The sequence below is a fragment of the Delphinapterus leucas genome, chromosome 2 (assembly GCF_059928025.1).
Source record: "Delphinapterus leucas isolate spDelLeu-1000000601 "Yukka" chromosome 2, BTC_Dleu_Yukka2, whole genome shotgun sequence".
NCBI lineage: Eukaryota > Metazoa > Chordata > Mammalia > Artiodactyla > Monodontidae > Delphinapterus > Delphinapterus leucas.
Genome location: NC_143130.1, coordinates 76,407,157 through 76,420,586, shown reverse-complemented (window position 1 = coordinate 76,420,586; position 13,430 = coordinate 76,407,157).

The window sequence follows — 13,430 nt, the reverse complement described above, 5'->3', positions numbered from 1 at the left end:
TGTGAATCATTAAAAAATTCATGTACAGGCGTTTAGGTAATGGCATTTTCTGAACTAAGATTAAACTGGAAAAGGTACATTGTAAAAAATACTGATGGAACACCAGGCATGTATGCAACAGGATGTATTTCCACAGACACACAAAGATGTTTTACATGAACACCAGTCCATAGACTGATTTATTCAAAACAGGCAATTGGGAGTGAACAATGCTCCTTTTGATCTTGATTAAATACTGAAGGAAATATTGACCTCTGTGAATATAAGCAAATCAGAGCCACCAAGCACATTTTTTTTTCAATTTGCTGTGCAAAGAAATGGGCAGTAGATACAAGAATGTTCTCCTACGCTGATGTATGCTTGCTGTGAAAGGGAAAGGCACGCACCTGAGTTTTTAAAAGCTTAACCTATCCAATGCCATCTTGAAAAAGAAGAGTAAAGTTAGAAAACTTACTCTGACTTGGAAGCTTACAATAAAGCTACAATAATCAAGATAGGGTGGTGCTGGTATAAGGAACAAATAGATCAATGGAACAGATTAGAAAGCCCAGAAATAGACCCACACTTATGTCATCAACTGATTTTTTTTCCAAAACATGTTTTTGTATTGAGATAAAATTTATGACATAAAATTCATTATTTTAAAGTATACAATTTTAAATTGTGTGGGTTTTTAAAGTAGAATTGCAATGTTGTGCAACAATCACCATTACCTAATTCCAGAGCATTTCCATCGTTCCAAAACAAAACCTGTACCTGTTAGCAGTCACTCCTTGTTCCCTTCTCCCTTATTCCCTGAAAACCACTAATCTAGTTTCTGTCTCTATGGAGTTCCCTATTCTGCATATTTCATATAAATGTAATCCTATGATACGTGGACTTTATAGTGTCTGGCTTCTTTCAATTAGTGTAATATCCTCCAGGTTCATCCACATTGTACAATTAGTATAATATTCTCCAGGTTCATATTAGTACCTCATTCCTTTTTTATGGCTGATAATATTCCACTATACAGATATACCACATTTCATTAATCCTTTCATCCAGTGATAGACATTTGGGTTTTTTCCTATTGTTTGGCCATTATGAATAATAGTGCTATAAACATTTGTTTTAATATGAACAGTTATTTTCAATTCTCTTGCATATATAACTAAGGAGAGGAACTCTTGCCTCATATGGAAACTTGAAGTTTAACTCTCTGAGAAACTACCAAATAGTTTTCCCAGTGGCTATACTATTTTCTATTTCCAACAGCAGTGTATTAAAGTTCCAGTTTCAACAAGTTCTTGCTGATACTTCTTATTTTTCCATGAAAAACATTACTATGATTACAGCCATTCTAGTGGGCATAAAGTGGTATCTCATTATAGCTTTGATATGCATTTCCATAATGGCTAATGATGTTGAGAATATTTTCATGTACCTATTGGCCATTTGTATACCTCCTTTGAAGAAATGTCTATTCAAATTCTTAGACCATTTTTTAACTGTGTTGTTTGTCTTTTTATTGTTGAGTTGTAAGTATTCTTTTTATATTCTGGATATTAGACCCTTAACAGATACATGATTTGCAAATATTTTCTCCTATCCTGTAGGTTGTCTTTTTTTTCTTGATAGTGACCTTTGATGCACAAAGTTTTACATTTTGATGAAGTCCAACTTATCCATTTTTATTTTTGTTGTTTGTGCTGTTAGTATCACACCTAAGAAATCATTGCCTAATTTAATATTATGAAGAGATACATCCATGTTTTATTTTGAGCATTTTGTAGTTTTGGTTGTTGATATTTTGAGATAATTTTTACATATTGTGTGAGGTTGGGATCCAAATTCATCCTTTGCACGTGGATATTCAGTTGCCTGAACACCATTTGTTGAAAAGTATATATTTTCTTCCACTGTATGATCTTGGCAACCTTGTCAAAAATCAATTGGCCATAGATGTCTGGGTTTGTTTTTGGACTCTCACTTCTATTCCTTTGGTCTATAAATCTATCCTTCTAATAGTACACTGTCTTTTTTTTTTTTTTTTTGGCTGCATTGGGTCTTTTTCTGTTGCTGCGCACAGGCTTTCTCTGGTTGCAGTCAGTGGGGGCTACTCTTTGTTGTGGTGCGTGGGCTTCTCATTCTGGTGGCTTCTCTTGTTAGGGAGCACAGGCTCTAGGTGCGCGGGCTTCATTAGTTGTGGCATATGGGTTCAGTAGTTGCGGCACACAGGCCCTAGAGTGGGCAGGCTTCAGTAGTTGCAGTGTGTAGGCTCAGTAGTTATGGCTTGTGGGCTCTAGAGCGCAGGCTCGGTAGTTGTGGCACACAGGCTTAGTTGCTCCGCGGCACATGGGATCTTCCTGCATCAGGGATTGAACCTATGTCCCCTGAGTTGGCAGATGGATTCTTAACCACTGCGCCACCAGGGAAGTCCCAGTACACTGTCTTTATTACTGTATCTTTAAAGTAAATTTTTAAATCAGGAAGTGTGAATCCTCCAATGAGTCTGCTAATCTTTTTCAAGATAATTTTGTCTATTTGGGGTTCCTTACATTCCATATGAATTTTAAAATCGGCCCGTCCATTTATGCAAAAAATGCAGTTGGAATTTTGATAGGGTTTGCATTGAATTTGTAGGTCAATTTGAGGAGTATTTCCATCTTAAAAATATTATGCCTTCCACTCATGAATACAGGATATTGTTCCTTTTATTTAGGCCTTCTATAACTTCTTTCAGTAATATTTTATAGTCTTCAGTGTAGGGGTTAAACTTATTCCTAAGTAGGTTATTCTTTTTGATGGCATTATAAATTGAATTGTTTCCTCGACTTCATTTTTTAATTGTTTACTGCTAGTATATAGAAACACAACTGATTTTCTACATCGATCTTGTATCCTGTAACTTTGCTTAACTTATTAGTGTTAATATATTTTTTCTGGATTTGTTGTCATTTTCTATATATAAGACCATGCCATCTGCAAATAGGGATTGTTTTTACTTCTTCCCTTCTAACAGGTATGCCTTTTCTATACTTTTCTTGCCTAATTTCCTTGGTTAGAACTTCCGGTATAATTTTGAATGGAAGTGTTAAGAGCTGACATTCTTGACTAGTTTATGGTATTAGAGGGAAATCTTTAAGTCTTTCATTATTAAATATGATGTTAGCTGTGGGTTTTTCATAGATACCTTTCATTAGGTTGAGGAAGTTCCCTTCTATTCCAAGTTTGTTAGTGTTTTTATCTTGAAAGGGAGTTGCATTTTCCCAAATACTTTTTCTGAATCTATTGAGATGATCAGTTTTTTCTTTAATTTCTTAATACGTATTACATTGATTCAATTTTGTATGTTGAACCAACCTTGCATTCCTGAGATAAATCCCACAGGGTCATGGTGTATAATCCTTTTAATATGCTGCTGAATTCAGTTTGCTGGTATTTTGTTGAGAATTTTTCCATCTATATTCACAGGGGATAATGGTCTTTAGTTTTCCTTTTATATGTTTTGTTTGTCTGCCTTTGGTATTAGGATAGTACTGGCGTCACAGAATAAGTTAGGAAGTATTCTCTTCTATTCTATTTTTTAGAAGAGTTTGACAAGGATTGCTATTAGTTCTTCTTTAAATGTTTGGTTGAATTCACCAGTGAAATCATCTGGTCATAACTTTTCTATGTTGGAAATTTTTTGATTACTAAGTCAATCCTTTTACTTGTTATTGACCTTTTCAGGTTTTCTATTTCTGCTTGAATGAGTTTTGGCAGTTTGTGTATTTCTAGGAATTTGTCCATTTCATTTATCTACTTTGTTGCCATATAATTTGTTGCCATACAATTATTCATAGTAATTTTTTGAATCCTTTTATTTCTGTAAATTCAGTAGTAAGAGCCCCTCTTTCATTTCTGATTTTAGTAATTTCTTTCTTTCTTGTTCAGCCTATCTAAAGGTTTGCCAATTTTGTTGATCTTTTCAAAGAACCAACTTTTGGCTTACTGATTTCCTGAATTGTTTTTCTATTCTCTATTTTGTTTATCTCCACTCTAATATCTATTATTTCATTTCTTTTTCTTGCTTTGGGTTTAGTTTGCTGTTCTTTTCTAGTTCCTTAATGTGGAAAGTCAGGTTATTGAGTTGAGATTTCTCTTATTTTAATGTAGGCATTACATTATAAATTTCTGACTGAGCACTGCTTTGAAATGCTCTGTTTCTGTTTTGATTTATCTCAAAGAATTTTCTAATTTTTCTTGTAGTTTCTTCTCTCTAACCCATTGGTTATTTAGAACTCTGTTGTTTAATTTCCACATATTTTTGAAGACTCCAAATTTCCATTTTAAGTTTTTTTTTTTTTTTTAATTTTGTTTTTTTGCGGTACACCGGCCTCTCACTGTTGTGGCCTCTCCCGTTGCGGAGCACAGGCTCCGGACGCGCAGGCTCAGTGGCCATGGCTCAAAGGCACAGCCGCTCTGTGGCATGTGGATCCTCCCGGACTGGGGCATGAACCCGTGTCCCCTACATCGGCAGGCGGACTCCCAACCACTGCGCCACCAAGGAAGCCCCAAATTTCCATTTTAAATTGATTTATAATTTCATTCCATTGTGATCTGAGGATATAGCTTTGCATGATTTCAACATTTTAAAATTTGTTGAGGCTAGTTTTGTGGCCTAACATATGGTCTACTCTGGAAAATATTCCATGTGCACTGGAGAAAGATGTGTACTTTGCTGTTGTTGAGTAGAGTGTTCTATAGAGGTTCAACTGATTCTTTACAAAAGTAAAGAAGTAATCCAGTAGAGAAAGCAAAGTCTTTTCAATAAATGGTGAAGGAAAAACTGGATGTCCATTCAGAAAAAAAAAAAATTAAGAAAAAAATTAATCTCTACCCTTCCCTTACATAATACACCTAAATTAATTCAAGATAGATAATAAGCTTAATGTAAAAGCTAAAACTTTAAAACTTATAGAAAATATAAAATAATATTTTTCTGTGACTTGGGGGTAGGCAAAATTTTCTTAGACAAGTCACAGAACACAATAACCATAAAAGAAAAAATGATATATTAGACTTCATTGCAATAAAAACTTCTGTTCATCAATTGACACAATTAAGAAAATAAATAGACAAGACATAGACTAGGATAAAACATTCACAAAAATATATGTGTCTGGCAGAAAACTGGTATTCAGGATGTATAAAGAACTTCCACAAGCCAATAATAAACAAATTCACAAAAATATTTGAACAAATATTCTACATAGGAAGATATACAAATGGCTATGAGCACATGGAAATGTGCTAACATCATCAGGAAAACGCAAATTAAAGCCATAATGAGATACTACCACTATAAACTAGTTAACATGGCTAAAACTAAGAAGACTGACACCACCAAATGCTGGCAAGGCTGTGAAGCAACAGAGACCCTCACGTACTGTTGGTGGCCTGTAAAAAGTGCTTTAATCATTTTGGGAAAATGGTCTGGTAGTTTCTTATCAAAGTAAATATACACTGACCTTAGATCCCAGAAATTCTACTCCTAGGTATTTACCTAAGAAAAACTAAAACATATATCTACAAAAAGATTTATACAAGAATGTTCATAGGTGCTTTATTCATAATATTCTCAAACTGGAAATGGCTCAGATGTCTGTCAACAGGAGAATGGTTAAATAAACTGTGATGTATTTGTAAAATGTAATAGAGCACAGTAATAGAAAATAATGGACTACGGGTATACCCAATGGCTTGGATGAATCTTTAAAGCATTACGCTCAGTGAAAAAGTTCTTAGAAAAATCAGTTCATAGTGTAGACTCTATGATTACACTTACATGAAGCTCTAGAACAGGAAAAATTAATCTATAGTGAAAAAAATCAGAATGTGATTGTCTCTGGATGATAGAGGTGGAAACTGTCTAGGAAGAGGCACGAGGAACTTCCTGGAGTGACGGTACTTTTCTACATATCAATAGAGGTTTGGATAAAATAGGTGATTAGATTTGTCAAAACTCACAGAACAGTATACTGAAGATTTATACATTCATTGTATACAATGAATTTTATCTTTACAAGGAAATATAAAAGAAACTGAACTCCAGTTAATAATGTTTATGCTGCAATTTACTTTGAAATGTATCAGAAATGAGATGAATTAAGGTATGAATAGAAGTATGGATAGAGAGACACATATATGATAAAGCAAATAAGGTAAAATGTTAACTGTAGAATCTAGGTAATATATGAGTGGTCACAGTACAATTCTTTCAACTTTTCTGTAAGTTTGAAAAACTTTCATAATAACATATTAAGATGTGTCTAATTAAAGTAAATAAAATAATGATTCTCATAATTCTCATAAAGACCATTTGTATGAATTCAGGTGTTTTATCAGGTAGTATTTCTTAGCAATAATTTAAGCCTTCTGAATAAGATAAACCTATTATTTCAGGTTTTAAAAGATGCTTTTTAACGTCAAGGATAAAAGTTAGGATGTCTTACAAAGACCAGAGTGTGGTGCAAATAACATTACCACCAAGAATTTGACGTTTTCCATCACTTGATTTTCTACACTCATCAGATAATGTGAACCATAAGGACGTGCAGACATACTTTCCAAAATCAAATGCAACGAGAGCAAAATTGGGAATCCATTTGCTGCCATCTCTCAAGTTGAAATAGTCAACCTTCTGGCTTTTGAATGTGATATGCTCATTGATTTAGCATCTGACTGAATGATGAAAGTAGTTTTCAGTGGGAAATCTCTTCATAATTTCTATGTCCATATTCAATCCAGAGCCATTTGTCAGAATTACCAAAAACTTGCTGCCATTCCTGACAACCTGTGACTGTAAATTTGGATTTTCTAATATAGTGAATAGAAAGAACAAAAGAGAAATTGACTGGATACAGAACATGGCCTATGGCTCAAGTTATCTGTCAGATATTAATACAGTCTTGGCCCAGGTTCTCTAGAAAGCAGAGCCTAAGGCAAAAGATAATCTGTTAACATTTCATTGGGAAATACAATTCCAGGGAATTAAGAGTGAGGGAAATGGGAATTAATTAAGGGAAGGGGAGAGATCAAATACAGGGGAGCGCATTACTGAGGTGGCCAAATTCCATAATACAGCTCAGTTGTTCATTCTTAGAGAGGTATCATCATTGAGGCCATATGAAACATACATGTTTCAGAACAACCCTGGGCAGGGGAAGGTAAAGAGGGATGGAAGTGGGAGAAAGGTTGACAAATTTATCTCCTGGTTCCCTTTTGATTTCTTCCTCCCGTGTTTGAGATCCATTTAAAAGGTGGCAACTCTCCTTTGGCCAAAGTCTCCATGGGTCCACTCCAACAAGTACACAGGTGTGGCGTCCTCTCCTTATCAGTTGACAACATACACAGGGGCTCCTTAAGCATGCATTTGGTGGCAGCGGCTAGGCTTTATAATCTTGAGAGTGGAGTGAGCTATGGCTAAAGCAACTTTGGTCAGGAGGTAAGGCAAATAGCCACTGTAAGTGGGATTGGGTAGATCTGGGGAAGTTCATAGTAGGCCTGGTACAGATAAGTTGGTGATGGATTGTAAACAATACACACTTGACATAAAAGGGACTGACATAAAAATATCATTAATGTTTTAGTTTGAAAATGTTAATATTTTATTATAAAAATTATGATAAATCTTTTAAAAATTAACCTAGGGGCTTCCCTGGTGGCGCAGTGGTTGAAAGTCTGCCTGCCAATGCAGGGGATGCAGGTTCATGCCCTGGTCCGGGAGGATCCCACATGCCGCGGAGCGGCTGGGCCCGTGATCCATGGCCGCTGAGCCTGCACGTCTGTAGCCTGTGCTTCGCAGCGGGAGAGGCCATGGCAGTGAGAGGCCCGCATACCACACACACACAAAAAAAACTTAACCTAAAATTAGTTGTCTTTATGTGGACTTAAAGAATAGCCTTTAAGTGGTACTTGGTGGGCAGATATTGGAGAAATTGAGCTCTATACTGAGGTCCTTCATGTTTAGTATGGAAGAATTCATGTCATTTAGTCCATTGTATTGTGAGTATCACAAGGTATTTTTTCCATTATTTAGTCATGTGTATTTTATAACTGTTTCAAGAGGAACAAAACCAATAATAGTGACCAAAATTATAAAATAAAGTATGTAACCTTGTAATAATAGAAATACTCCATAATAGAAAACTTAGGGTTCATTAGTTTCACTCACATTTTTATTTTTCCTGTGTGCAATTCAGTGTTCTTTTTGTCTATCTGATAATTGAAATCTTTGTTTAATTCTGCAAAATTTCAGCTAACATCTCTTCAACACTGCTTTCTGCAGTTCTGTCCTTTGTTTCTTGAACTTCTAATATATATTACAGTTTCTTATTCTATTATCTGTAATTCCTAAATTCTCTTTCATATTTTTTTCTTTATCTCTCCATTCTGCAATCTGGATAAATTCCTCAGTATTATCTTTCCAATCATCAATTCTCTTTTCAACTGTGTTGGTCAGTGTGGTGTTTATTCTGTCTTGTGAGTTCTTACTTTCCATGGCTATATTTTTCATTTCTAGGATTTCTATTTGGTTGCTTTAATAGTCCTCTGTAACTTCTTTACTATATTTATGATTGTCTTTGCTTCCTTAATCTCTTTATAGACCTTAAACATATTTATTTTGAAATTGCTTTCAGAATCCTTTTTTATATGTATTTCTTCAAAGTCAAATTATTTTGGTTGATGAGGTATCTTTTGCACCTCAGTTTTCCACATTAGCTTTGACATTTTGCAGGCAGGTTCATTTGTGTGAAAGTTTCGTTATGTTTTTCTCTCTGATCTCAGTCTTCTCTATTGGACTTTTTTTTTTTTTCCTGGTTGCCTTCATAGAGGCCCTCAGTGTAGAGTTCCTCATTCAGAAACAGGTTTCATACTTGTAACCCCTAAATTCTTGTCCCATGGGACTAGATCTTTAATTACTCAGCTATTCAGCAGACCAACATAAGAGTTTAAACCTTTTCAACCTCAGTTCACTGAGACAGCCCTACTCTAGAACCTTTTTCACAAAGTGAGTCTAAATATGATCTGTCACCATGAATAGCTGTGTTTGATTCCTTTCTCCTGGAATGAAGCCTGGCTGCCATTTTATGCTTCTATTCTGGAAGCAGAATAGAGAAGATCAAGGTTTCAGTTGCCTTTAGGTGTTTCTGATCTACATAAATGTTTGTCTACTTTTTCAGTGATAGGGCTTTTAAAATTATTTCAGTGGAAATATATTATTAGGCACTGTTATGTATTTGGAGTATGAATGTGCAAGCTCTGTGATCACACATCTCAACATATTGAGTGAAATTCAAAACTGTGACATAAAGTAGCATCATTCTGATCTGGAACATGTTAGATTATTAGAAATGTGATTTATGTATTAAATCTTTTAAAGATGCAATACTTTTTAAAATATGAAATGAACTTTTAGGATTAAGTCCAGAGCAAGTAATTAGGCATGTGCTAAAAATTTGCCCTCTATGATATTCATCACAGCATTACTTATAAACTAACAAACAAATAAAAAAGAAATAACCTAAGTGATCCACAATAGAAAATTTTAGGAACAATACATGCACATGAGGAATTTTCACATAGTTATTAAAAGAGTTTACAAACGGTTCATTTAGTAGCATCCCATGTGTGCATATGTGTATTTAATGAAAGGGAATACAGCCAAACATTGACAGTAGTAATCACAAGAGGGTGAAAATATGAGTGATTTAATTTTTTTTTTAACTTGCCTGTGTGTTATTTCTGTTTTTAACTAATTCTAAAGTTTCTCAAGTTGGACACTTTGTTATCTGAGTTTTCATTTCTTATCTGAAAAATAACACTAAATTCTTCATAACATTATTATAGGATTAAATGAGATAATTTATGTTCATCAAGTCTGCATTTCTTTTGTATCTTGGAAAAGTGACTGAACTTCTTTACAGTTCTGTTTCCTTATATGTAAAAGAGGAATAATTATACTATACTAAAAATCATAGGATGGTCAAACGGATGGAATTCTGTGATTAGTACAGTATCATGGTAGTCAATACTACTGCTGTTGCTGCTGCTATTACTTTTGCTGTTTTGCTTTTGCTATTGTTTTTAGCCCCTTCAATGCCTCTCCTTAACAGCCTTACTGGTCCTAACTCTCATTTTCTCAGGGATATGTTTGAGCATTGAACTGTTAATTGACGGTAATAACTGAATGTGCCTCTTCTCCTGATAATATATTTATAACAGGAATACTTACTATCATTAATATAAAAAATTAAGAACTTTAACCATTAATACCATTACTTCTTGGCGAAGGGCAGGAGGAGAGAAATTTGGAGCCTATGAACCTTGGGGCAACCCCATCAGTTGTGTGCCCTTCCTGGGCTGAGGAAGGATACCCAGGATAACATTCGGAAATTTTATGACTTGCAGAATGTATTCAAGTACCAAAAGCTGACAAGTCCTTATAAGGCTAGTAAATTAGACATAATAATGAATTATAACTGAATAACGAAAGCAAACAATAACTGTGTTGTATAATACCTCATTACATTATGAAAGAATTTATGTTCAATCATGCCAGGAACTTTTGTGTAAAGGAAAACAGGGTTGACTAGTAGGTGTTTCCTATCCTTGGGAATGAATATTTAAGACAGTCTCCACGATGTAACTATGAACCCAGGAGATGTGGAATTGTATCTTAAAAAGCATACAAGGCTTCCTTGTTGGATCCATAAAAAATAAAAAGATATACTTTCAAAAGTGTCATAATGAACAGGTGGGACTTCCAGGTTTGCAGAACAATGGTAAACACCTGATTATAAATCTTTTTTTTCCTCCTTTCCCCAAAAACATAAAATCAACAAAGAGAACAAATGAAACTACTCAAAAACACACACTTCCTGCATTGCTAGGAGAAAGAAAACTCTACCACCTTCAAATTAACTGTGAGTAGGAAAATAAATTCCAACAGGGATCTTGCTGTCCATCTACTGCTGCAAGACTGCAGATGCAAAGAGTGGGTGAGGAGAAGCTTAAAAGACTCTGATTAAAAAAAAGCAGAGGAGAGTGGACAACTTAGAGGAAGCTCTGACAAAATCACCTGGAAAAACAGAAAGTATAACAGTAAATGATGAAATATGAACACAAATAAGGGCTTGGTCATTCAAAGCCCAGGCTATGGGGAAGGAGCTTAAGAGTGTGCAGAACCAGAAGTGTCAGCTTTGAAGAAATGGTGCTTCTGGAGGAGAAGCAGATAAATACAGAGAAGGTGGTATCCCGAGGTAATGATGCAGTGATGAAAAAGAAGGAAATAAGAGAAAAATTAAGGATTCTTAAGAAGTGAAGGGAAACTAAATGTGAAATTCTTTCCCCTCCTCTGTCCACCAACAAAATCATCATTAAAAGAACCTTCCCCAAAGAATACAGAGCTGACAGAGAAAGTTGCTCTCTAACTAGGAAATCTAACCATGCAAGGGACAGGACTAATAAAAAAGCATACCATATCTACACAAAGTGACTGAAAAAAGTCAAATGATGTGAATAAAACTCTTCTGCTGCTGAAAAATCTCCCCACCCCAGAGAACCATAAATCTGAAAAAAACTTTAACACAGCATTCTAAATGGAATTAAATATCCTCAATCCAGACTGGGGTGGAGGGGACACCTTGAATCAGAAATATAAAAACTAAGAACCCAAATGGACAGAGAAAAGAAGAATTAAACATGATCTGATGGAACTCAGGAACAAAATAGATGAAAAAGACAAAATTATATCAGAAATAAAAACTTAATAAAGAGCAGTAAGGTAAACAGGTAAATAACCAAGAGAATGAAAGCAAGATTAGGAAAAAAGTAAAACAGGTTAGACAGAAAGTGGTTGAAATGGAAGTCAGGCAAAGGAGATTGAGCATAAATATAATTGTGATCTGAAGAAGAAACCTGAAACAATAAATCAGGTGTAATATTTAATACTAAAATCTAAAAAAAAGCATTTCATAAATAAAAGAAGACCTGAATCAGGGCTCACTGGGTACTGTGGAGAATGATTTAGACATCTAAAAAATATCCTGGTAAAACGATTAGACTTTAAAGAAAAAGAAACCTCTTTAAGACCTCCAGGCAAAAAGATAAAATCGAATACAAAGGCAAGAGGATCAGAATGGCATCATATTTCACAAAACTACCTACCAGGCAAGGCAACAGAGGACCAGCATTTTCAGTAAGCTTGAGGAAGAAAGTGCAAACCAAGGCTATCATATCCAGCTATACTCTCCTTCAACTATCAAGGCCACACGAAAACAGTTTTGAATGTGCTAGAACTCAGAGAATACTGGACATACATTCCATTCCTGTGGATTTAGAGCAGGGGTAAAAGCTATAGCTCACAGGTCAAAAAATTTTTTTAAATAAAGTTTTATTGGTGGACAGCCACACCCATTTGTCTACATATTGTGTATGGTTGCTTTTGTGATACAAGGGCAGAGTTGAGTAGTTATGCTCAAGACCATATAGCTTACAAAGCCTAAAATACTATTTACTCTCTGTCCCTAATTTACAGAAAATGTTTACCAGTCTCTACTTTAGAGGATGCATATCATTCAACCAAAGGATAAATGACAAAACTTTGCAGAAGGACTGATGATGAATATTACATATATTTAGTTAAAGATCTAAGACTAGAATGAGAGTGGCATTGTGGGTTGAAGAATAATATGTTATCAATGGACCTAGAGAGTGTCATACAGAGTGAAGTAAGTCAGAAAGAGAAAAACAAATACCATATATTAATGCATATATGTGGAATCTAGAAAAAATGGTATAGATGATCTTATTTGCAAAGCAGAAATAGAGACACAAATGTATGGATAACAAGGGGGAAGGGGGGGTGGGAGGAACTGGGAGATTGGGATTGACACATATACACTATTGATACTATTTATAAAATAGATAACTAATGAGAACATACTGTATAGCACAGGGAACTCGACTTAAAGCACTGTGGTGACCTAAATGGAAAGGAAATCCAAAAAACAGGGGATATAGGTATATGTACAGCTGATTCATTTTGCTGTACAGCAGAAACTAACACAACATTGTAAAGCAACTATAATAAAAATTTTTAAAAAGAATAATATCATCAGATGTTCTAATAGAATAGAAAGAATTAAACTAAAAAGTGAGAGAAGGGAAAAAAAAGAGTGAACTTAAAGTAAGATCATTGAATTATATAGGTAATAGATGAGAGTTAACTAATACTATTATAATTGAGGAAGAGGTTAAGTAAGTAAAGAGGGAATTAAGAATAGTATAAAAAGTATTAATACAAATGTAGCCATTAAAATAAAAATATAGACCTACTTAAATACTACAATAAATGTTTTGAAAAAGCAAAGAGATACCTCAAACAGAGAAAGACTCTTAGT